The sequence below is a fragment of the Pleurodeles waltl genome, chromosome 4_2 (assembly GCF_031143425.1).
Source record: "Pleurodeles waltl isolate 20211129_DDA chromosome 4_2, aPleWal1.hap1.20221129, whole genome shotgun sequence".
NCBI lineage: Eukaryota > Metazoa > Chordata > Amphibia > Caudata > Salamandridae > Pleurodeles > Pleurodeles waltl.
Genome location: NC_090443.1, coordinates 194,452,730 through 194,478,728, shown reverse-complemented (window position 1 = coordinate 194,478,728; position 25,999 = coordinate 194,452,730).

Sequence of the window (25,999 nt, the reverse complement as noted above, 5' to 3'; positions counted from 1 at the left end):
GGTGGAGCCTTGAGAGCCGTTCCCACAAACTGCTAAGGGGAGTATACGATGGGGGCCTTGCTATTTCAGATATTCCTAAATACCTTGAGCCTCAGCAGGGTGATGGGCCCCAGACATTACTCCACATTACAGTCACCTGCTTGGGGAGGTTGGTGCACTGCCGGGTTCATCTAAGTAGGGGGTCTTGGGCACTGACTGCCTGGAAGACTTGCGCCATCGTGGTTACAAAATAAAACCTATAACCACTAAACTTCACCAACTATGAAAAGGTAAAGAAAAATCAATATGCACACCTGTCATGCATTGCTTTTGATCTTACATATGACATACTCATGACATGCTAAAGATTGCATCTCAAATGACAAATTAGCTCAATTCAATTCAGCAATTTTCTCTGTATTGAGGAGCAAACAATTCTATGAGAGGAAAAATGGTAAATGTCACTTTTGTTACCCACCCTTTTTTTGCTCCTGCTTGACGTATTAGCACAAAATGTGTCATGAAGAACCTAAAGTGGATGAACTTATCATTTTGGAATTTTTCATGCAGATTCGTTGACAGAAGTTGCTAGCAAATCAAAAAATGCCTTTCTAAAGAAATGTGTGACCTAACCATAATTACAAAGGCGATGTAATAGTTTGTATCACTCCTCATTTAAGTATAGAAAGTGACATGCTGTCTCATAAATTTCACCATAATCAGATTCATAATGGGTGTAATACAAGGTAAACAGATTTATTGTTTGATTTAAAGTTTTTATCACCTTTGCAAAACCATGATGGTTATTCAATTGCGCATTTGTTCCTGAGAAATCCTGAGAAACTGGTGGCCTCCCAGGGGCACAACACATTTGGGCCCCCATTTATACTCTGACTGTACCGGATTTGCATCAAATTCCTTTACGCAAATCCGGCGCGAACTTAACTCCATATTTATACTTTGGCACTAGACCTGTCTAGCATCAAAGTTATGGAGTTAAAGTAAATTTTTTGTAACGTGGAAACCTACCTTGCATCAATGAGAAGCAAGGTAGACGTTCCCAGGCAAAAAATGACTCTAAGGCCTTTGAGCCTTATTTATCCTCCCATGCAAATATGACGCACAGGAGGAGGAGTGCTTTAAATAATGGCGATAAGCCTGTTTAGCGCCATTATTTAACGCCTGGGTCAGGGCAGGCATCAGGGGACCTGTGGGCTCATTTCCATGGTGGAACTCCATGGAAGCAGTCCACAGGTGCCCTTCCCTGCCCCCTGGGATACCTCCTGCCACCCCACCCACCCCTGGAGGACACCCAAGGATGGGGGGACCCATACAAGGTAAGTCCAGGTAAGTTTTCTTTATTTTTTTTAAGGTGCCATGGGAGGTCTAACTTGGGCCCCCCTACATGGCACTGTGCCCAATGGCCATGCCCAGGGACAGAAATCCCCAGGGCATGGCCATTGGGCAGGGGGGCATGAGTCCTGTCTTTGCTAAGACAGTAGTCATATACATGGGGGTTGTGCGTCAAAAAATGACGCTAGTCAGGTTAGAATCAATATTTTTGATGCTAACCTGACTTGCACTATTCTTTGACGCAAAACCCCCAGTCTTCCCTACGCCTCCTCTGCCCGGTTAGCGTCATTTATTTTGATGCTAACCGGGCCTTAGCGCCGGCTAGCGTCATTCCTTAAATATGACACCCGACTGGTGTCTAGGAATGGCGGTAGCCGGCAGTAAACCTTTTGACTAGCGCAGGCTTGCGTCAAAAAGTATAAATCAGGGCCTTGGACCTTAATCCATGAGTGTCTGTTCGTTTAAGCATCTTTGTCATCAAGCATGTATGCTTCCCTTTCACACAACAGTGTTTCCAAGAGCATTTCTTTTTCATGTGGTTCTTTGCTATATTCCCTTTTTTTGGCCCATTTAAATCTCTAAAGGTAATTAATTTGTGTGAGTGGTCTGAGGTTCAAATGGCAGACTTCCCTCCGAGCGTGTATAGCAGAATATACTGGGAGACAAGGGTGGGTGTGTAAAAGCTCTCAAACATCCTGAGAGGAATGCCTTGCATAAAGCACATGCCTCAGATATAGAGATTGAATTTGAGATAAACTGATATAGAAAATAGAATAACAATGACTACAAGATGCAAGTAGAAAGATTGTAGGGCCAGTGAGAGAGTAGTGGGGAGGGAGTGGACATAAAGCAGGAAAACTGAAAGAAATTAAGAGTGAGATTTACTAATCCGTTGAGTCGTTTTGTGTTGCGCAAAACAATTTTATTCGGCTATGAATAGCCAAATAAATAATAGATAAATACAGTACTCTCAAATATAATTATATCATAATTAAAATAACATGCATAATTACGGATTCCTTAAAAATAAGATCCATAAATCAGATAGCAAATAATTCAGGTAATGGCCAACATAACACGGCTTAATCTGGAAACATCGACTTCCTTTCACGAACTGCAGAAAATAAGAAAACATGTAAACAGATTTAATCATCCGCTAAACCCAATAAACAATATTAGGCAGATAGACAGATCGAAACATTCCTATACTTTAAAAGAGATACTAAAAATCTTTTAGTATACATTTGATAAAAAATCACAGAAAGAATGTATCATAGTTTGCTTGTGAAAATTACAGCAAGGGCATACTGTAGTATCCAATTTAGCCATTCGGGAAACAGAGAGAGCATTTCATAGTATCTGCCCGGAAACTGAACAATAAAGAAAGAGGCCAACTTGCATTACTGTTCCACAAATACGTTGTAGACGAATTCCCTGAATTTAGATATAAGTAATCCCTTATACTTATCTTAAGCCATTCCACCAACAGTCTCCCCTCATTGGCTCGCTTCAGCAATAAATCACGTAAGAGCCACCTACTAATGGAAGACCCCTGTGTACAATCTAAGAAGATATCAGAAAAACCAACTGCACCTAGGGCTTTTTTTACATAAGGTAACCATGGTATGGAAAAACCCTGGTCACAGGCCAGACAGTCTAGAATAATTTCTTTAGTTAACACTGCATCTCCAGAACTCCATACGGACAGCCACAATAATACTGGACTAATATGCACAGTGTCGCTCAAATATCCTAAGCCCAGATCACTATGACATATATAACTGGAAGTAGTTGGTGAAACAGATAATATTCTCTGACAAAACCACTTTCCTCTCTTTGGAGATTTAATGGGTTCCCCACACCCCAAATTCCTGTCCCATAAATTGCGATGGGGACACACTAGGTAGAGTATATTTGTATAGTGGACTTAAGCAGTTTTTCCCTAATGGACAATGGAAGACTTAATAAAGAGCTGATGGCTCTTGAGAACTTACTCCATCATTGTACAGTATGGTGAGCCCAAGAGCCAGAGGAACTAAAAATAACCCCCAGATAAGAAAAAGTACTGGCACTCACTAATACTTTAGTAATCCCCTTATAGATATAGGCTTCATCTGCTTTGGTCCACATGTCAATAAAAATGACTTTGTAAAATTTGTTTACAGGTTTAAATTTCCCATAAAATCAACAAAAGTATGAACTAAAAAACGCAGGACCTTAGGGGTGCGGGCTATTAAAACCGAATCATCTGCATAAAGTAATACTAAGAGGGGAGCAACCCTAGCCCTAGGCAAATCTGGAGTGCACCTTCTCAGCTCTGAACTCAACTCATTAATATATATAATAATAAAAAGGAGTGCTCAAATGACACATCCCTGCAGCATCCCTGCTCAATTCAAAATTCATGCATCACCTACTGATCAGTATAGGGAAAGGTGCGGAAGACATTATGACGCGAAGGGTTAATTAGCTTGAACAGTATAGATGAGCGTGATGCCTGCAGAAGCCAGAGCAACGTGGAAAAATTCACGATGTTCGCTTTCAAGCTTGTTTTTTAGGACAGTCCGTAGATAAACTTATTCGCAGCTGCATGTGTAAGAAACAGGTTGTGAAGGAGATTCAGTCTCAACCTTGAGAACGAGACCACAGTAAAAGATGGAATGAAAACAATGGCCATGGAATGGCAAAGCAGCCAAGAGACGTGCTGATAACATAGCTAGAAAATACTTTAACGGGATAGAATCCAAGCTTCAGGTTACTTAAGCACTGAAAGGCGAGTGAGGGAATTGAAGCTCGCAGATGGTGTTGTGAAAACTGTCATCTTCAGACCCAGAGCTGCCTCCCTGTTGTGCTGTTCAGAGACCGTGATGCTCGAGGGAGAGAGAGGTCCAAGCGGGTGGTAGAGGGTTTCCCAGCATTTCGTGGACTAAGTTAAGTTCCACCCAGGGATGAAAGGCCTTTGTATCGTAGTGCTCTATTATTATGATTGATTATTATGCTTGCACTGTGTTTATAATCTGAAGTATATATTTTGCTCTCTAAACATCGTAGTGTGAGCCTGAAACAGTAATTGAAACATACATTTTGGTATGCAGTTAAGCAAAGCTAATCTGAAGAATTCAGCTCGTTTATATTTTGCTTTCTGAACATCATAGTGTGAGCCTGCTGCAGTAATTGAAACATGCATTTTGGTGTGCAGCAAATCAAAGCTTATCTGAAGTATTCAACTTGTTTATATTTTACTTCCTGAACATGGTAGTGTAACACATTTTGGTATACAGTTATTCCAAGCTTTTATCTGTCAATTAAATCTTTGCTCATATGTATACATAAATGCTTTCTCTTTGTAGTGTACATATATATATATATATATATATATATATATATATGCATATATATATATATATATATATAGATGCTCTTTATTGCTATTTTTATTCTGCCATTGTTGAAGTGCTAAATCCATACATTTCCCTGAAATTCTAGTAAAGCTAAGTTGTATTCATAATTGTCGTGTGGTCCTTCATTGAGCGTCCTTATTGACTTATACCGAACAGGTGTCAACCAATCACCTGGATAAGACATTTTGGTACCAGAAGTGGGGCATAAGTCAATAATGCCTCTCTGGGGACGTAAGAAAAGTGAGGCACAGAGCGGAAGGCAGCATGGGGCAGAAGCCAGATCCATTCCCGGGTGGTTTGCAACTGACCCGTTCTCTGGTGTGGCAGGACTCCTGAACCGGTGGGCAGCGCCGGTGTTATGGGAGGCATTAGATGAGAAAGTGACTCCTCTCTTAGTGGAAGATGCGGTTGAGAGTTTGAAGCTAAGAGGGGCGAAGCTGGAGCTGAAAGCAGCAGGGCAAGTGGGATGGCTTTTCCTGTCTGCGCTCCGTACGGTATACAGGAAAACATTAACACAAGATGCAGAGATAAGAAAACTGCGGGATGAGGTTGCAGCCTTGCAGGAAAAGCAGAAACTATAGAAAGTGCAATGACTCGGGGGTGATCAAATGGAGGCTAGGTGCACCGCATTAGCAGTACGAGTAGCAAAACAGAAGAGTAGGCAGAAGCCTAAAATACCCTCAGCTGTGCAAGTGAGGGCATTGGTACACAAAGAAAACTGGGATCCTTATACTTGGGATGGAACAGTCTCAGATAATGATGATGACTGGAACTGGGAGGATGAGGTGGAAGTACGTGTAGCAGAACTAGGTGGAGTTGAAAGTGGAGAAGGACGTGTAGGTGAAATTGAAGGTGAAAGGGGAAGTGTAATGGAGGTTCGCCCACTCGTGCAAAATAAATCAAAGGGAGTGAATGGTGGGCAAATACAGAATTCTCGTTTGGTAAGAGATCATACACAGAGTGAGTTGTTGGAGATAACTCGTATGTTTAGGCAGATGCCTGCAGAGCCTTTGTTTAAATGGTTGGTGAGATTGTGGGACACTGGAGCAGATGGTACATATTTGTTACCAACTGAACTTTTGAAAATGGGATCAGTAACTACACATGCCATGTTAGGGCAACGGTTACGAGGTGCACAGGGGCAACAAGCTTTCTCTCTAATGGGTTGGTTGATGGAAGGAATGCAGCAATTGTACCCAACTGCTATAGATGTGGAAGAGAGTTGGGGCCCTTGGCATACGATTTCAGAGGCAAATGAACAACTGCGAGAAATGGGGATGCAGAACGCAGTGTATTCCCAACACTTTTTAGGACCTGATGTTGAACCCTTGACAGCAGGGATCAGGGCACGGTTAATTAGAAATACCCCTCCGCATATGAAAGGTGCCTTGTTTGCTCTTCTAGGACCCGCTCAGAGAAGACCAGTGGGGGATGTGGTGTTATTAATGGCACAACTGGAAGGGCTTGACAGACAAAAATCAGCAAAAGCAGTGGGGCAGGACAATAAATATAAGGGAGGCGAGTCTAAAATAAAAGTGACCAGACGACAAATGTGGCTAGATTTGTTGAATGCTGGGGTGAAGAAAGAGGAGATAGATGGGAAGCCTACCCCTTATCTGCTTAATTAATGGAAGGCTTTGCAACGTAGACAGAAAGAGAAGGAGGCATTTGATGAGAAGCAGCCCTCCGCACCACCCATGGAAGAATCTGAGAAGGAAAAAACAGAATCAGGGAAAAATAGGAAGGTGCCTGTCTCAACTCTATATCCCGACTTGTCCAGCGATGGTTGGGAAGTCCCAGACCCCTTATTATGAAGGTCAGGCCAAACCCCGGGGGTCAGAGCAGTGCAAGAGGTAAGCCCCGGGGACAGGCGGCCATATGTACCTCTCATCATTTATTGGCACAAAGGAACACAACATGTTATGGCACTGCTCGATACAGGTGCGGAAGTAACTTTGATAAATGGAAACCCTAAGAGGCTGCCAGGAAAGGGTGTGATCATTAATGGTTACGGGGGTGTAGAGACAGAGGCCAAACCTGTTAAGCTCAAATTGTCAATTGGTAAAGGACCCCCGTTCTCGGCAGAAGTATTAATAGCCGAAGTACCAGAATACCTTATTGGCATGGATTTGTTACTAGGCAAAACTATTGATACGCAATGGGGAACATCTACTTTTGGTGTGAGGAGCGTACATATAAAGAAATCTAGGACAGTTTTGGTTGGGCATGCAAAGTGGAGTCCATTACATGTGCCTCCTTTAAAGGAGCCGGTGTGCATTAAACAGTCCCGCATGCCCAGTGGTCATAAAGAGATTTCAGAAACCATTCAGGGGCTGATAGATGCGGGCTGTGAGCCCATTTAACTCTCCCATATGGCCCGTGAAGAAACCAGATAATACCTATCGAATGACTGTCGACTATCGACAACTGAATAAAGTGGCTTCACCCTTGGCAGCCACAGTCCCAGACATCATCACACTGGTGGAACAGTTGAGTAAAGATGTGGGGGAATGGCATGCCGTGATTGATTTAGCAAACGCCTTCTTTTCAATTGATATTGATGAGGCCAATCAAGACCAATTTGCAATAAGCTGTCAGGACAGACAATTCACATTCAGGAAGTTGCCCCAGGGGGACGTGCATAGTCCCACATTGTGTCATGGGCTAATAGCCAGAGATTTAGCCAACTTCTCGGCAGGAAACACCCGACTTGCACATTACATTGATGACATCATGATCACTGGGGACACTAAAGAGCAAGTCTCAGACACACTGGAAAGGTTAATTGAATACTTACAGCAGAGGGGATGGGCTATTAACCCAAAAAAGGTCCAAGGTCCGGCACAAGAGGTGATATTCCTGGGCGCTATTTGGTCAGGACCAGTAAAAAGAATACCACAGAAGTGATTGATACAGTACAGCAGCTAAAGATTCCTTCAACTAAGGCAGAAGCACAACAATTTATTGGTTTGATGGGATTCTGGAGACAACATATCCCTCACTTAGGATTAATACTGAGACCATTATATCAAGGCACACGAAAAAAGCACCCTTTCCAATGGGGACCTGAACAGCAAGAGGCCTTTGAGGGAGAAAAAGATACATTACAGAATTATTTTGTGTTAGGTCCCATCACAGAAGGAGACCCATTTGAGCTGGAAATGATAGTACAGGATGATGTAGTGATGTGGGGCTTATGGCTGAGGCAGGGAAAAAAGAGAGTGCCACAAGGATTCTGGTCAAAGAGATTAACACCATCCATGAGCAATTACACCCCGTTAGAAAAAGAACTAGCAGGAGCATATTGGGCATTAGTAGAAACAGAACGCATAACTGGTGACCGTCCGGTTACCTTAAGAACACGGGTCCCCTTACTAGGATGGATAAGAGAAGGAGGGGTTGGCACTAAAGTAGGCAGGGCGCAGGAGTCTACCATCGTAAAGTGGAAATGGTATCTGCAGCAGAGGGCAAAACCGGGTCCAGTAGGAGTGTCGAAGATACAAGAAGATATGCTGGGGGGAATGGACATACAGGCAATGGTCCCCTCGCCAGAGCCATCTGAGATGGAGTCCTCACCATTTAAAACAGCCCCACCTTTTGAACAACTCACAGAAGAAGAACAGCAAAATGCATGGCTCACAGATGGCACCGCCCGGTACCATCACGGAAAAAAACAATGGCAAACAGTTGCCTTCCAGCCTGCTACAGAAACGCTGTTGCTGTGAGGAGGAGATAATGGATCAAGTCAGCTTGCAGAACTGCAGGGGGTAGCAGCAGTGATCGAACAGGCCCCATCGGAGAGAAAACTTTGTGTACACTGACAGCTGGGCCACTTACCAAGGACTAGTAAGCTGGGCCCCGACTTGGCGCAAGGATGGATGGAAAATCAAAGGCACCCCCATTTGGGTAGGCGAGCAACTATGGGAAGAGATGTGGGAGAAAGGGCAAAAATGTAAAATCTATGTGGGACGTGTGGATGCCCATTGCCCATTGGACACCTCACTTGCATCTCTATTCAACAACACCGCAGATCAGATGGCCAAAACACGAACAGTGGTCATCAATGAGGAGGCTGAAGATGCTCTAGCAAACTGGGCCCATGCATCATCTGGAAATCTAGAAGAGAATGGCACTTATGCATGGGCACAGCAACGACAGATTCCAGTTTCTAAAGAACAGGTGCAACAAGCAGTAAAGGAGTGCCCCACATGCAAACAGATCAGACAAATGCCTCTGCAAAAGAAGCCTAGTGGCCATTTCAGAAGAGGAACCGCAGTTGCTACAGTGTGGCAATTGGACTATATCGGGCCGCTACCAAAGGAAGGAGGAAAAAGCTACGTATTGACCATGGTGGACAGCTACTGTGGCCTTATGTTGGATATGCCCTGTAAGTCTGCAGATCAGAAGTCCACTTTGCGAGGACTAAACTACCTGATAAAACATTATGGGGTACTTGATGAAATCCAGACAGATAGGGGCACACACTTTTCAGGGAAACAGTGCAGGATTGGGCGCAGGAACAGGGAATTTGGTGGATTTTACACCTTAGTTATTATCCACAAGCTGCAGGCATGATTGAAAGATATAACAGATTGTTGAAAGAACAGCTAAAAAAGTTATCAGCACATCAGACTCTAAAAGGATGGAGTAGTAATTTAGACAAAGCCTTGTTCGAATTGAACAATAGACCAGTTGGGCAGCAGACTCTTTCATTCGGATGACAGGACATGATAAAGAAATCACCCACACAATGATTGTCTGGAAAACAGACCCTCGAGCTCGATTACCTTTATAGGCTACCTCTGGCAGTATAGGACTGGACCTGTTTGCTCCAGAGGAAAGAGAAATACCCGTAGGACAGGTGAAGACTGATCCCCTAGGAATAGGAGTAAGAGTACCACCTGGAACATATGGTAGAATTGCCCCTCAATCCAGCCTAGTCATCAAGGTAGTGTCGGTGCTAGGGGGAGTCATAGACCCAGATTTTAAAGGAGAGGTTAAAGTAGTATTACTGAACCAAGGAGATACTACTGTATCGTATCAAGCACATGACAGAATTGCTCAATTGATTTGTGAACAAGCGTATACCCCCCACATTGAAGAAAGATCTGCCCCCCGATAACACCCAGAGATGTGCATCATCCAGGGAAAAAGCCAGAGGCAGGAGAGATATTGAGTCAAGGGGTGGGGAGTACGTATATTGTACTTTTAAAGAACTCTAATGTACCTGTATTTGTGCCTGCAGTGAGAATTACCCCACGGTCGTAAATGATGACATCTGCATCGATGACGTGGTTCCTGTTTGCGGTCATGATTATAACCGGAAAAAGTGTATGGGTCCGACCGAATATAGCAGAGAATGTCATTACGGACCTTCATGTCACTTGTGCACCTCAAGCCGCTAACGTGACTGATGACCAGGGAAATGTTTCACTTTGCAACATGAAGGTACCTGGAAGCAAGTGGATGGCTGCCAAAGCTGTAACCTGGAAGGTAACTGGACAGCAAATCCAACATGCCAACAGACTGAACGAGTTGCAGGGGATGCCAGCAACAGTACAGGCTTTGAATTATACGCTAAAAATGATATGTAAATATTGTGATACCATTGTACCTTCTACACCAGTACAGGCATATTCATGTAGACCCTATGATTGTTCCAACCAACAAAATATTTTACCAGGTCATATGGTGGTTGTTACAATGAACAATGGAACCAAAGGAGTTCGATACTCCAAACCGCCCGCCTTTATGTTTTATGTAGCTGAAAGATGCATGGTTAGTAATTTAGGCAACGTTTCCATAGTTTGATATAGAATAGGATGTAAGCAAGCTTTGCATGCAAGCAGATTAACCATATTGTGTTACAGATAACTATTGCCAAGGGGAATGTTTCTAAGTATGATCCATTATGCACACCATGGACAGTACAGTTATGGCCCTTGCCGAAGTTACGCCTCAGAAGAGATCTAGGATCCTTGATAGCCGGGGCCACCGGACTTGGGGTAGGGGCCCTGAACGCTTTTGATATTGAAGCCATTAGGGATAAGCTATCTTCTACAGGATATAGTACAGGGGAGGCCATAAAAGTAATTTCACAATGGGGGCCCACACACTCACAAGAAGTATGGAAGGTTCTGCGTGAGTTGTATCGTGATTGGCAATGGCATAATTTCACTTATGAACAATTTGGAAAAAGCTTTCAAAGCACACAAACAGTGTCCAAAGGCATTCAGTGCATACTATGGCAAAGCATTGTTAATCAACAGTATGTAGACTTCAAAGCGGAATGGGGACAGCTTCAGGGTGAATATTGGAGACAACAATTGCATTTGCCTGAGGAAATATGAGTAAAGCCCATACAGTTTCATTGTGAGGGAGAAATGTGTTATGCTCATTTTGATATAGCTAGAAGTGATCTTTCTCTTGAAATATGGTGCCCCTTTATATTGCTCCCTGTAGTGATAGGTGAAGAATGGTGGATACCTCACACTGACAAAAAGTGGATTGATCAAACAAATCACACTGTAGATCCCACTAGATGTGCAGATTGGTCTAAGGGGTGGGTATGTACCCACACTGGACGATTGCTGGATCCATGCCTTCACCCAGTACCAGGAGAATGTGAATGGTTACCTTATCCTATTAATGGCACAGACTTATATCGGATAGGAACAGAGAGTACATGTTACGTTACTAATCATCCCTTACTTATTAACGGATTTGTACAAACCACCGGGGAGCAGGTAATGTGTATGTGCAATATTACTAGCATTATTGACATAAGTACTCACATCCTATACCGACCGACTAAGTTCACCACAACCACATTACAGACGCAAATGCAAGCACAGTTAGAATGGAACATCCCGCTTGTTGTGAAGCTACCTAGACTAGAGGCAATCAGGCGCTACGCACAAATCACATTTGCTAAATTCGACATGGCGGCTAAATATACCAAGGATACCGCCATACAGATGACCATGAACGCCAAACAGTTTATGCACACACTGCTTCATGCATCCAGCAAGTAACTGAGCACCATTGGTATGACTTCTTAGGTTGGGCACCAGGAGCTACGAAGACGCTAAATATAGTGTTACATCCGCTAATTTGGTTATTGATTGTCTGTGTCACGCTAATGATTATACTATGTACACTATGTACTCATAAACCAGCTTTATACTAAGATGCAAGCGCTTAGAATAATGCTAACAAGTATTCGTAGCAACCTAGATAGCAAAGTGTCAAAATAAATGATTCTTGTTTCGCATGCATCGCACTCATCTAAGGGGTGGAGTGATCAGTATAGGGAAAGGTGCGGAAGATATTGTGACGCGAAGGGTTAATTAGCTTGAACAGTGTAGATGAGCGTAATGCCTGCTGAAGCCAGAGCAACGTGGAAAAATTCACGATGTTCGCTTTCAAGCTTGTTTTTTATGGCATTCCGTAGATAAACTTATTCGCAGCTGCATGTGTAACAAACAGGTTCTGAGGGAAATTCAGTCTCAACCTTGAGAACGGTACCACAGTAAAAGATGGAATGAAAAAAATGATCAGGGAATGGCAAAGCAGCCAAGAGACATGTGCTTATAACATAGCTAGAAAATACTGGAAGGGGATAGAATCCAAGCTTCAGGTTACTTAAGCACTGAAAGGCGAGTGAGGGAATTGAAGCTTGCAGATGGAGTTGTGAAAACTGTCATCTTCAGACCCAGAGCTGCCTCCCTGTTGTGCTGTTCAGAGACCGTGACACTCGAAGGGGAGAGAGGTCCAAGGGGGCGGTAGAGGGCTTCCCAGCATTTCGTGGACTAAGTTAAGTTCCACCCAGGGATGAAAGGCCTTTGTTTCTCTGCCCTATATGCTTGCACTGTGTTTAAAATCTGAAGTATTCAACTCGTTTATATTTTGCTTTCTAAACATCGTAGTGTGAGCCTGCTAAAGTAATTGAAAAATACATTTTGATATGCAGTTAAGCAAAGCTAATCTGAAGAATTCAGCTTGTTTATATTTTGCTTTCTGAACATCATAGTGTGAGCCTGCTGCAGTAGTTGAAACTTGCATTTTGGTGTGCAGCAAATCAAAGCTCATCTGAAGTATTCAACTCGTTTATATTTTACTTCCTGAACATGGTAGTGTAACACATTTTGGTATCCAGTTATTCCAAGCTTATATCTGTCAATTAACTCTTTGCTCATATGTATACATAGATGCTCTTTCTCTTTGCAGTGTACATATATATATATATATATATATATATGCTCTTTATTGCTATTTTTATTCTGCCATTGTTGAAGTGCTAAATTCATACAATTCCCTGAAATTCTAGTAAAGCTAAATTGTATTCATAATTGGCGTGTGGTCTTTCAATGAGCGTCCTTATTGACTTATACCGACCAGGTGTCAACCAATCACCTGGATAAGACACCTCCCCATCTCTCCCAAACCTTACTCTGGCCTTGGTGCCCGAATACAAAGAATTCAGCATGTGCATAAGAGAAGAGTCCATTTGTAGATTGACAAGGGTCTGCCATAGCTTTCCTCAGGTCAACACAATCAAATGCCATGGACAGGACCATAAAGGCTAAGTTACACTTCTTAGTCACTGAATAATTACCAATAATCAGTTTTAAGTTAAGACATTGCTCAGTTGTCCCAAAGCCACTTCGGAAACCATACTGACACTTATCTTTCACATTGTTATCATTCGCCCACTAAACTATTCTGTTGTATAATACTTTGCCCAAAGTTTTGGCCAGTATCTCTATCAAAGAGATAGGATGATAGTTTTTGAGCTCTGCCCTATTTCCCTTTTTTGAAAATCGGGACAATAATCGAGCTCAGCCAAGAACAAGGGATCATTGACTCCTCCAAACAATTAGACACATTTGTGTCAGGGAGACCAGATCCTCGGGGTCTGTGCACGTTCCCATCATGTCCACCACTAGACACCTCCAAGACTCTGATAGATGAATCACAAAGACTGAGAGAGTCCAAATGGGGGAAAAGGGGATGGAAACAGCTGGGAAGGAAACCTGTAGGAAACAAAAAGTTAAAACACACAATAACAAGATTAGATCACATTAATCTTTCCTAGACTATGATTCTAAGCATCGTCATACTGTAACCATGGATAACTTAAGCATGGACTAAATAACTAGGCCTCAAGACGTCTGGTTACCTGGGAAGGAATCAAGAATGATTAATACAACTTCTCAATGAACCTCTTAATGAAATGTTACACATTGAATAGGAATATAAAAAGCCTCTAGAATTATGTTTTCAAAATCAAACATGGTCTTTTTGCATGAGGACAAGAAAATAATCTGAACTCTTTTCTGGAACACAATAGGAGTTGTATTAAGGGACTTATTATGCACATATAATGTGACATCTAGAATTTTAACACTTAGGCGGTCATTACAACATTGGCGGTAAAAGCCGCATACCGCCGTGCAGAAGACCGCCAACACACAGACGCAGAAAACCGCCACAGCCATTATGGCCCACAGCACGGAATCCGCCAAAATTCAGACACCCACACAAGTCCGCCACACCAAAGGTCAGTGATAAACTGGGTAAAACAAAACCTCCACCGTCACGCCAACAGAAATATGCCCTCACTATCACGACACACGAATCCACGCGGCGGTCTTTCAACCGCAGTATTCCATTGGCGGTACACACCGCTGCGCTCAAAATACACATTTACAAAACACTACCACATTGGACAATTCGAAATACACACACCTGATACACATACACACATCACTCCCACATACCCAATACAATATAAAACACACACCCACATCACACACAAACCCCTACGACCAAACATAATGAACGAAGGCCAGAGAGAGACACCACCATCAACAATACTAGCATCCACAGGCACACAACACCATCACCCACATAACTTCCACGCACCACACACTACAAACCACTACATATCAGCACACTTATCACCCCATATACCACCCCACACATCACCTACACCACCCCATGGCACGGCAAAGACACCCCAGGTTCTCGGAGGAGGAGCTCAGGGTCATGGTGGAGGAAATCGTTCAGGTAGAGCCACAGCTATTCGGATCACAGGTACAGCACACCTCAATTGCAAGGAAGATGGAGCTATGGCGAAGAATAGTGGACAGGGTCAACGCAGTGGGACAGCACCCAGGAAATCGGGAGGACATCAGGAAGAGGTGGAACGACCTACGGGGGAAAGTGCGTTCCGTGGTCTCAAGACACCACCTGCCGGCTCAGCGGACTGGCAGCGGACCCCCACCTCCTCCCCCACAACTAACAACATGGGAGGAGCAGGTCTTGGCGATTCTGCATCCTGAAGGCCTCGCAGGAGTAGGTGGAGGAATGGACTCTAAGTCAAATCTTAACTATTACATCCCCCACCCTACCTGCATGCCAGCACATACCCCCACCCTCACCACCATCACTCTAACTCCTCACAAATGTCCCAAGATCACAAACCACACATCCTAACCCCAAGCCCTGCATGCAACAACAAAGCATGGACACACATCACTAAAGCATTCCCACTGCACATACCCATACACCCCCCTAAACCATCATCACACAAGGTCCCACACAGGAATGCAAGCACTGGGGTACACGGTCACCCACCCATTGCACACCATGCCACACACAGATGTAATAAACATCCTTTTATACCCCTGCAGGACCCCTACCCAACGTCACCGGACAGGAGGGTCCACACATGTCCACACCACCAACCGAAGAGGCCCACAGTAATGACAGCACCTCTGTCCAACTGGATCTAGATGACCAGCCCGGCCCATTGGGGACCTCGGGACAGTCGGTTCCCCACACCCAGTCACAGGCCACTAGAGAGCTTCCTCCCTCTGGAAACACCAGCACAGCCCCCACCCAGCAGGACCATACCTCTGTCCCCAGGACACGTCAATCAGCAGTGTGTCCACCACTACAGGGAACCAAGGCTAACCCACCACCCCAACAACAACAGGGACCTGGGGGCAGTGGTAGTGGGCTCACGGTCCAGGGGACGGAGGCCCAGGAACACAGGGGAACTGGGAGGGCTGCTGTGCGACAGGGGGCGGACAGGCCCAGGGAACCCACTCTCCATGAGGCCCTCTCCTCCATCATGGGAGCCTACCACCACTCCCAGGAGACGATGGCAACGGTACTGGCCAAGTTTCAGGAGACCCAGCACCTGCAGGAGGAACAGTATATGGGCTTCAGGGAGGAACTCAGAACCATCAATTCCAACCTGGGCACCACTGTGGCACAACAAGGGGCCCCTGACACTAGCCTGTACGCTGAACTGCCCACCACCTCCGCCAGCGCTAGTGGACAGGAGGCACCGCCACAGGACCACCACACCAGCACCCCACCCCCTGCAGAGGGAGAACCACCTCGCAAACGGTCCCTGAGATCCAGGAACAAGACATAGAACGATGCCAAGACCCCCGCCAAGAAATGAGACCACCCTGATTGTCATCCTACTGTCCCACTTTGTCACCCTGTCCATCCTTAAACTGCCCCAGCTCCACTTCCTATGCCCATTTGGGCAATGCACCTGTGAGACTAATAGACTGGACTCTGCCATGGACATTCCTCCGCCATCACCCCTCACCATTTTGCTACCCCCTCCAATTTTGAGCACTAAAATAAACACCCTTAAAGCACAAAACAATCGAGTCAGTCTGTGATTTCGGAATACTGCATTAGCAATTACTGTGGCAAAAAGCTCTTTCATTTGTAATGTCAACATACCTATGTCACACAGCTCTAGTCCATGAGGAATCAAAGCAGATGTCACACTGTGGGACCCAGATCTGTGAAATTGTAAAGGAAAGTGACAACTCAGTGACCATACACTGGGTGAAAACGACAGACAGTAGAGCGGTAGTAGTGTTTAAGTACATGTAGTAGGCACGTTTGTATTCTTACCTGTGTTTCACTGGAAATATTGCTGGATCACTTAGTCCCTGTTGTCCATGTCTTCTTCCTCTGCTTCCTCGTCTTCACTGTCCACAGACTCCACAGCTGCGACAACACCGCCATCTGGACCATCCTCCTGCAGAAAAGGCACCTGTCATCGCAAAGCCAAGTTGTGAAGTATACAGCAGGCCACGATGATCTGGCACACCTTCTTTGGTGAGTAGATCCACCTGTCATATGGAGACACCTGAACCTGGCCTTCAGGAGGCCGAAGGTCCATTCGATCACCCTCCTAGTTCGTCCATGGGCCTCATTGTATCGTTCCTCTGCCCTTGTCCTGGGATTCCTCACTGGGGTCAGTAGCAATGACAGGTTGGGGTAACCAGAGTCACCTGCAAATGGCAAGGGACAACTGTTAGACACACACTAACCTGGAGGGATATCCCCAGACCCAGACAACCATTCCCACTGACTAGCTTCCAGGTGCTCACCTAATAGCCACACACGGTGCCTCTGGAGTTGACCCATCACATAAGGGATGCTGCTATTCCACAGGATGTAGGCGTCATGCACTGAGCCAGGGAACTTGGCATTCACATGGGAGATGAACTGGACGGCCAAACATACCATTTGTACATTCATCGAATGATAACTCTTCCGGTTACTGTACACCTGTTCACTCCTGTGGGGGGTACCAAAGCCACATGTGTCCCATCATTGGCACCTATGATGTTGGGGATATGTCCCAGGGCATAGAAATCACCTTTCACTGTAGGCAAATCCTCCACCTGAGGGAAAACGATGTAGCTCTGCATGTGTTTCAGCAAGGCAGACAACACTCTGGACAACACGTTGGAAAACATGAGCTGGGACATCCCTGATGCTATGCCACTGTTGTTTGAAAGGACCCACTTGCAAGGAAATGGAGCACTGACAGCACCTGCACTTGAGGGGGGATTCCTGTGGGATGGCGGATAGCTGACATCAGGTCTGGCTCAAACTGGGTACACAGTTCCTGGATTGTGACACGGTCAAGCCTGTATGTGATTATCACATGTCTTTTCTCCATTGTCGACAGGTCCACCAACGGTCGGTACACCGGAGGATGCCGCCATCTCCTCACATGTCCCAGTGGACGGTGCCTATGAAGGACAACAGCGAGCACAGAGTCAAGCAACTCAGAGGTACGTACCCACAGCTTACACAGAACACCAATCATAATCTAAAAAGTGGCCTGTATGTGTGTTGAGTCTAGGCCTAGGTATGTGTGACGCAGTTGAAAATGAAGCCATGTGGGCCCCTGAAATGGCGGCTGCCTGACCTGTAAAGTGGGACAATGGGATGTGAGGTAACTGCGCTGGCGTTGTACACCATCGCAGTAGGCGGTCGAAGACTGCGGCGCAATGCTGCATTGGTTAACATTGGACCCTATGGGTCCCAGGAGCCAATGATGATGTATGCCGGCGGTGACGGTACGCACCGCCGCGGACGTGACCGCCATTTTCTATCTGTTCAATCACTCGATACCTGATCTTCGACAGGAGAGGACCTACACTGCAAGTGCTGCTGTGACCTCGGTCTGGAAGAGACAATGGCTCGAGTGTCTGGGGAAAGGGCCCCTGCTTTCACATCGGAGGAGTTGGAGAAGCTTGTGGATGGGGTCCTCCCCCAGTACACGCTACTCTACGGTCCTTCAGACAAACAGGTAAGTACACTGGGAGCATGCTGTATGGGCTATGCCTGTGTGGAGAGGGGTGGATGTAAGAAGGAAGGGGGGAGAGTGCGGCATGCATGAAATGACAGTGAGTGCATGTGCCACATGGCAAGGGTAGGGATGGGGGCCAATCACTTTGACGGTGCAGTTGGTAATAAGTTTCTCTTCCCCCTGTACAACTCATGTAGGTCCGCGCCCACCAGAAAAAATATATTTGGCGTGCCATCGCCAAGGACGTCCGGACCCTGGGGGTCTACCACAGACAGAGCACCCACTGCCGGAAAAGATGGGAGGACATTCGCCGCTGGAGCAAGAAGACGGCGGAGGCTCAGCTGGGGATGGCCTCCCAACGTTGGAGGGGTGCCCGTCGCACCATTACCCCCCTGATGTTCCGGATCCTTGCCATGGTGTACACTGGAGTTGGATGGGCACTTGAGGACATCACAGCAGCCACAAGGGGGTGAGTACACTCTCATTCTGCTGATTTTGCACGCAGTGGAGGGGTCTGGGTGGGGGAGGTAGGGTCTGGGTTTCCCTAGGCCAGGGCGAGTTCCGTAGGCAAGGTCCCTCCTTAAAGGCAGGCCATGTGGCACCCCACCGCACCTCTGTAGAGTGCCAACGACACCTAGTCATGCCCCTGTGTCATCCATGTGTGCAGATGTCGTCCATAGCCTAGTTGGCCATTTCCCAGGAATTGAACAGTGTAGCCCAAGAGCACGGCGTAGTGCAGGGGGATCCTGTGTCTGTCGTGTCCGCCAACGGTAGCGGTAATGCATGCACTCAACATGTCTTTCTTCTGTCGTCTCCCCCTTTTTGTGGTCTCCCTGTTCTTGTGTGCATTAGCATCATCAGGCGGAGGATCAGTGGCACTGGAGCACGAGGGGACTGCATCCCACATGGCCATGGAGGGCCACACTATGGAATCGGACTTCACCAGTGGGACGGAGGACGAGGGGAGCTCCACGGCGGGGAGAGGAGCTGAGGCCAGTGACACGGACTCGACCTCTGATGGGAGCTCCCGTGTGGTGGCAACACCATCTGTGCCCCCCCCATCTACAGGTACAGCCGCCACCCCCACTTCCAGCAGCGCCCTCCCAGCAGCCCCTCAGCCTTTGCCCCTTGCCCGCTCACCCGGGAGGGTAAGCATCACCTTCGCCCCAGGCACCTCAGGCCCAACCCCAGTCACCCCTGCTGCCCTCAGTGAGGAGGCCATTGACCTCCTCAGGTCCCTCACTGTTGGGCAGTCTGCCATTTTGAATGCCATCCAGGGTGTAGAAAGGCAGTTGCAACAAACAAATGCATTCCTGGAGGGCATTCATTCTGGCACGGCGGCCCTTCAGCGAGCTTTTCAGACTCTGGCCTCAGCACTGATGGCAGCCATTGTCCCTGTGTCTAGCCTCCCCCCTCCAACTTCCTCCACCCAGACCCAATCCCCTGCACCCCAGCCTATCCCAAGCACACCTCTAGACCAGCATGCACCCACGTCAACACACAAGGGAAGCTCAGGCAAACATAAGCACCACACATCCCACAGGCACTCACGCACGCATCACACACATGCAGACACACCAACATCCACTGCCTCCACTGCGTCCCCCTCCTCCTTGTCTCCCTCCTCCCTCCCAGTCTTGTCTACACTCACACCTGCATGCACTACCTCTACAGCCACTACTACCATCACCAGCACACCCACCACCACACCCCCTCACGTGCAGTCACCACCCCCACTATCATTCACACATCCCCTGTGTCCTCTCCTCCTCTCCCAGTGTGTCTGTAACGCCCCCTCCCAAGATACACAAACGCAAGCACACACCCACCCACCAGCCATCCACCTCACGACAGCCTCCAGCGCATGCACCTGCATCCAAAGTCAGCAAACAAACACCTCCTACAACCACAACCTCTTCCTCTACTCTCAAACCCCCTCCAGCTACTCGTTCCAGTGTCTCCCAAAAACGTTTCCTGTCCAACCTTGACCTCTTTCCCACACCTCCCCCACCCCGTCCGTCTCCTAGGTCCCGAACTAGCAACTCAGCCACAACATCTCCGGGACCAGTGGTGCCTGTAGTCACCGGAATCTGGAGTGCAGCGGCCACCAGGGCAGCCAGTGTGAAACAGAGCCACAGCACAGACAGTCCTCCACCTGTGAAGCATCAGAAGTTGACCAGTGCCCGGCGGGAGAGGGGGAAGACTCCAGCCACCAAAGCCGCTCCCAGGGGCACAGGTGGGAGTGTGGAGTCAGCTGCGACACCTTCCAAGATGGGGAAGGGGTACAAGAAACTCAGCAATTCTGGGAACAGCAGCACGGCGGACAAGACCGCCATCATCCCAGAAGGCCACCGCCACCAGCCCAGCTGGCCAGGAGGCCACCGCCAGCACCAACCCTGCTGCCCAGGAGGCCACCGCCAGCACCAGCCCTGCTGCCCAGGAGTCCACCGCCAGCACCAGCCCTGCTGCCCAGGAGGCCACCGCCAGCACAAGCCATGCTGGGCTAGAGAGGTCTGCCAGCACAAGCCCCGCTGGGCCATGAAGGACTGTCAGCTCAAGCCCCGCTGGGCTAGAGAGGACCGCCAGCACAAGCCCCGCTGGGACAGAGAGGACCGCCAGCACAAGCCCCGCTGGGCCATGAAGGACCGCCAGCACAAGCCCGCTGGGAAAGAGAGGACCGCCAGCACAAGCCCTGCTGGGCTAGAGAGGACCGCAGGCACAAGCCCCGCTGGGCCATGAAGGACCGCCAGCAGCTGAGTCACTGCAAAGGAGCCCGCCGCTCCAAGCACCACTGAACAGGGCACCATCGTATCAAGCACCGCTGAACAGGGCACCGCCGTCTCAAGCACCGCTGAACAGGGCACCGCCGTCTCAAGCACCGCTGAACAGGGCACCGCCGTCTCAAGCACCGCTGAACAGGGCACCGCCGTCTCAAGCACCGCTGAACAGGGCACCGCCGTCTCAAGCACCGCTGAACAGGGCACCGCCGTCTCAAGCACCGCTGAACAGGGCACCGCCGTCTCAAGCACCGCTGAACAGGGCACCGCCGTCTCAAGCACTGCTGAACAGGGCACCGCCGTCTCAAGCACCGCTGAACAGGGCACCGCCGTCTCAAGCACCGCTGACCCATGAACGCCAAGGGCACTGACGTCACTGAGTCCGTCACGGCCAGAATGAAGCACTCTGGGCACCATGCCCCCTCCAGAACCAGTGGAGAGATCCATCCACTACCTCTGTCCTTAGTAGGATGAAGCACTCTGGGCACCATGCCCCCTCCAGAACCAGAGGAAAGATCCATCCACTACCTCTGTCCTTAGTAGGATGAAGCACTCTGGGCACCATGCCCCCTCCAGAATCAGTGGAGAGATCCATCCACTACCTCTGTCCTTAGCAGGATGAAGTACTCTGGGCACCAGGCCCCCTCCAGAACCAGTGGAGAGATCCATCCACTACCTCTGTCCTTAGCAGGATGAAGCACTCTGGGCACAATGCTCCCTCCAGAACCAGTGGAGACTGTTATCCACTTGAGAGACTGTGGCTTTGCACTCCCCAGGATGGAACAGTGGGCCACCCACCCACTGTAGAGACTTGAGAGACTGTGGCTTTGCACTCCCCAGGAGGGAACAGTGGGCAACCTACCCACTGGAAAGACTTGAGAGACTGTGGCTTTGCACTCCCCAGGATATGGCTGTGGGCAACCCACCCACTGGAAAGACTTGAGAGACTGTGGCTTTGCACTCCCCAGGATTGAACAGGGGGCATGTGGCCCTCTCGTGGATTTGGCGTCGTGCACTCAAGCGGCTGAGGTGCCCCCCCTTTCCCTCCCCCTGAGGTGCCTGTTTTCTTGCTCTCTGCAGTGTTCTCTCCGTCATGGTCGGGGATCTTGTGTGGGCCTCGCCCATACCGTGTGGGCCCAGTGTTCCACAGACTTAATTGGAGCACTAACTGGACTACTTTGCTTGGTGTATATTTTGTAAATGGTGTATATATATATTTTTGCCTACTTGGTTTTATTATATTACAATGGTTACACTCATTTCCTATTGTCTTTGCATTCTTCCGGGTGGGCTGGGGGATGTAACTGTGATGTATCAATATGTATTACTGTGTGTGTTGTCGTGGGTCAGGGTGGGGGTGTTGCGTGTGTGTGTCCCTGTTTTTTCCCTCCCCCCTCCCCTGTGTCGTAGGTGCAGTACTCACTGTGGTCTTCGCCGCCGGCATTCGTGCTCCTGGTAGAGGAGCAGGAAGACAATTGCAGGGAGAATTTGGAGTTCCGGGTCCATGGTGTCCTAGTTCCTCATACGTGTGTAGAGGTGAGCGTTTTCCCTTCGGAATCCTGTTTCCGCCGTGTTTTTATCCGCAGTGAATCCGCCCCGGAAAAGGTGGCGGATTGGCCTGTTGTGATAATGTAGGCGGTACTTTGTCCTCCGCCTGTCTGTTGGCGGTGACCGCCGCGCTGTTTGTTTGCACCGCCGTGACGGTCGGAGTGTTAAAGTGGCTGTCTTTGTTGGCGGTTTCCGCCACGGTCGTAATTGCAAAATTTTTACCATTGGCCTGTTGGCGGTCTTACCGCCGCTTTAACACCAACCGCCAGGGTTGTAATGACCACCATAGTTTTAAATGCAGAAACATGAATTGCGCACATTGCTGATTTCAACAAGAATATGCAAATGCCATGAAATGATCGCGCACACTGCAAGCGATCTGAAACATCAAGTTTTAATTGCGGGAATGAATCGCGCGTCTTGCCGATTAGAATGCCACCATGTAAATGCCAAGAAATGGTTGCGCACAGTGAGTATCAAGGGTTAAACACAAGGAATGAATCGCACGTCTTGCCGATTCGAATGTCACCATGTAAATACCAATAAATTCTTGTGCATAATGTGTATCAAGAGTTAAATGCAAGGAAATGAATTGCGCGTCTTGACTATTCGAACGCCATCATGTAAATGCCAAGAAATGGTTGTGCACAATGAGTATCAAGGGTTAAACACATGGAATGAATCGCGCGTCTTGCCGATTCGAATGCCACCATGTAACTGCCAAGAAATGGTAGCGCACAATGAATATCAAGAGTTAAACACAAGGAATGAATTGCGCGTCCTGCCTATTCGAATGCCACCATGTAAATGCCAAGAAATGGTAGTGCACAATGAAAATTAAGAGTTAAACACAAGGAATGATTTGCACGTCTTGCCGATTCGAATGCCACCATGTAAATGACAAGAAATGGTAGCGCACAATGAATATCAAGAGTTAAACACGAGGAATGAATCACGCGTCTTGCCGATTCGAATATCAAAATGTAATTGCCAGAAAAACCAAGAGCACATTCACACGCACAAGGTAAAATCTCTCAACATGAAAATTAGGCCCAAGAACTCGAATGCTTTCGAAAACAGGATCGGGGGACGAGCCCGACCTCCGTCTTACCGCCCTGATCAAGGATCACCAATACAATGAAGGGCAAGGCCTGGAAGATCAAAGTAGGCCTCTGGAACAGGAGCTCACAGGAAGTTGCTGCTGCTCTGCACCGGGGCCTCTGAATAGTGAGCACGTGGAGCTGGGCTGGCTCCCTTATAGAGAGTCTGGCCCAGCCCACAAACGACACCCAGTCATGCTGCAGTGAAAGCTTCTAGAAGGCTCTGGAAAGGGACCACACCCTGACACACTCTGAAAGCCTGCAGCAATACATTGTAAATGAACAGTATTTATAAGCACCTTGAATATAAGTCTTCAGGATTAAACTCTGCAATGCAAAAGGTTAAACAACATCATATCAGAATAATGCATGAATTACTTTATCTCAGAAGTGCTGGGTTTTTGCATTCCAGTCACCCGTAGAGCTCGCACTGCTCTGATGTTGACAGTACTCTCCTCTCCCAGACATGCTCTAGGGCCTGGCTTGTCCGGATTGAGACGATGAAAACGCCTCACAAGTAGTGGAGCATGAATATCAGATGCGGAAACCCATGAGTTACTTTCAGGGCCATCACCTTTCCACGAGATTAAGTACCATAGGTTATGCCCTCTCAGTTTGGAATCCAACACCTTCTTGACTTCGTATTCCACTCCCCCCGTACTAGAACTGGAGCTGGATGAGGGCAGACCTTATGGACTGCCTTTTTCAGGAGGGAAGTGTGGAATACTGGATGAATACGTTATGACCTTGGTAACTGCAGTTTATAGGTCACAGGATTGATTTGCTGAAGGACAGTGTAGGGACCTATGAATTTTGGATTAAACGTGCTTTTTCTTAAAGTCTATGGCCCTCATTACAACATTGGTGGTAAATCCCGCTTACCGCCGTTCAGAAGACCGCCAACATACCGCTGCGGCGGCGGAATTCAGCTACAGCTATTACGACCCACAGCTCAGAATCCGCCAAAATCTAGACACCCACACAAGTCCGCCACACCAAAGGTCAGTGATAAACTGGCGATAGCAAAACCTCCACCGTCACGCCAACAGGAATACGCCCACACTATCACGACCCACGAATCCACGCGGCGGTCTTTCAACCGCGGTATTCCATTGGCGGTACACACCGCTGCGCTCAAAATACACACACATTTACAAAACACAACCACATTGAACATTTCGAACTACACACACCTGATACACATACACATGCCACTCCCACACACCCAATACAATATAAAACACAAACCCACATCACCCACAAACCCCTATGACAAAAATTGAGAACGAAGCACACAGAGAGACACCACCATCAACAAATTATCATCCACAGGCATACAACACCATCACTCACACAACATTCACGCACCTCACACAACACTTCCCCTCACACATCACAACACACACCACCTCACACATCACCCACACCACACCATGGCACCGCAAAGACACCCCAGGTTCTCTGAGGAGGAGCTCAGGGTCATGGTGGAGGAAATCATCCGGGTAGAGCCACAGCTATTCGGATCACAGGTACAGCACACCTCCATTGCTAGGAAGATGGAGCTATGGCTGTAGGAAAGTACCATCTTGCCTGGCATTTTACCCCCATATTTCACTGTATATATGTTGTTTTAGTCTATGTGTCACTGGGACCCTGCCAGCCAGGGCCCCAGTGTGCCCTGTATGTGTTCCCTGTGTGATGACTAACTGTCTCACTGAGGCTCTGCTAATCAGAACCTCAGTGGTTATGCTCTCTCTGCTTTCTAAATTGTCACTAACAGGCCAGTGACCAATTTCACCAATTCACATTGGCATTCTGGAACACCCTTATAATTCCCTAGTATATGGTACTGAGGTACCCAGGGTATTGGGGTTCCAGGAGATCCCTATGGGTTGCAGCATTTCTTTTGCCACCCATAGGGAGCTCTGACAATTCTTACACAGGCCTGCCACTGCAGCCTGAGTGAAATAACATCCACGTAATTTCACAGCCATTTACCACTGCACTTAAGTAACTTATAAGTCACCTACATGTCTAACCTTCACCTGGTGAAGGTTGGGTGCTAAGTTACTTAGTGTGTGGGCACCCTGGCACTAGCTAAGGTGCCCCCACATCTTTCAGGGCAAATTCCCCGGACTTTGTGAGTGCAAGGACACCATTTCAAGCGTGCACTATACATAGGTCACTACCTATGTA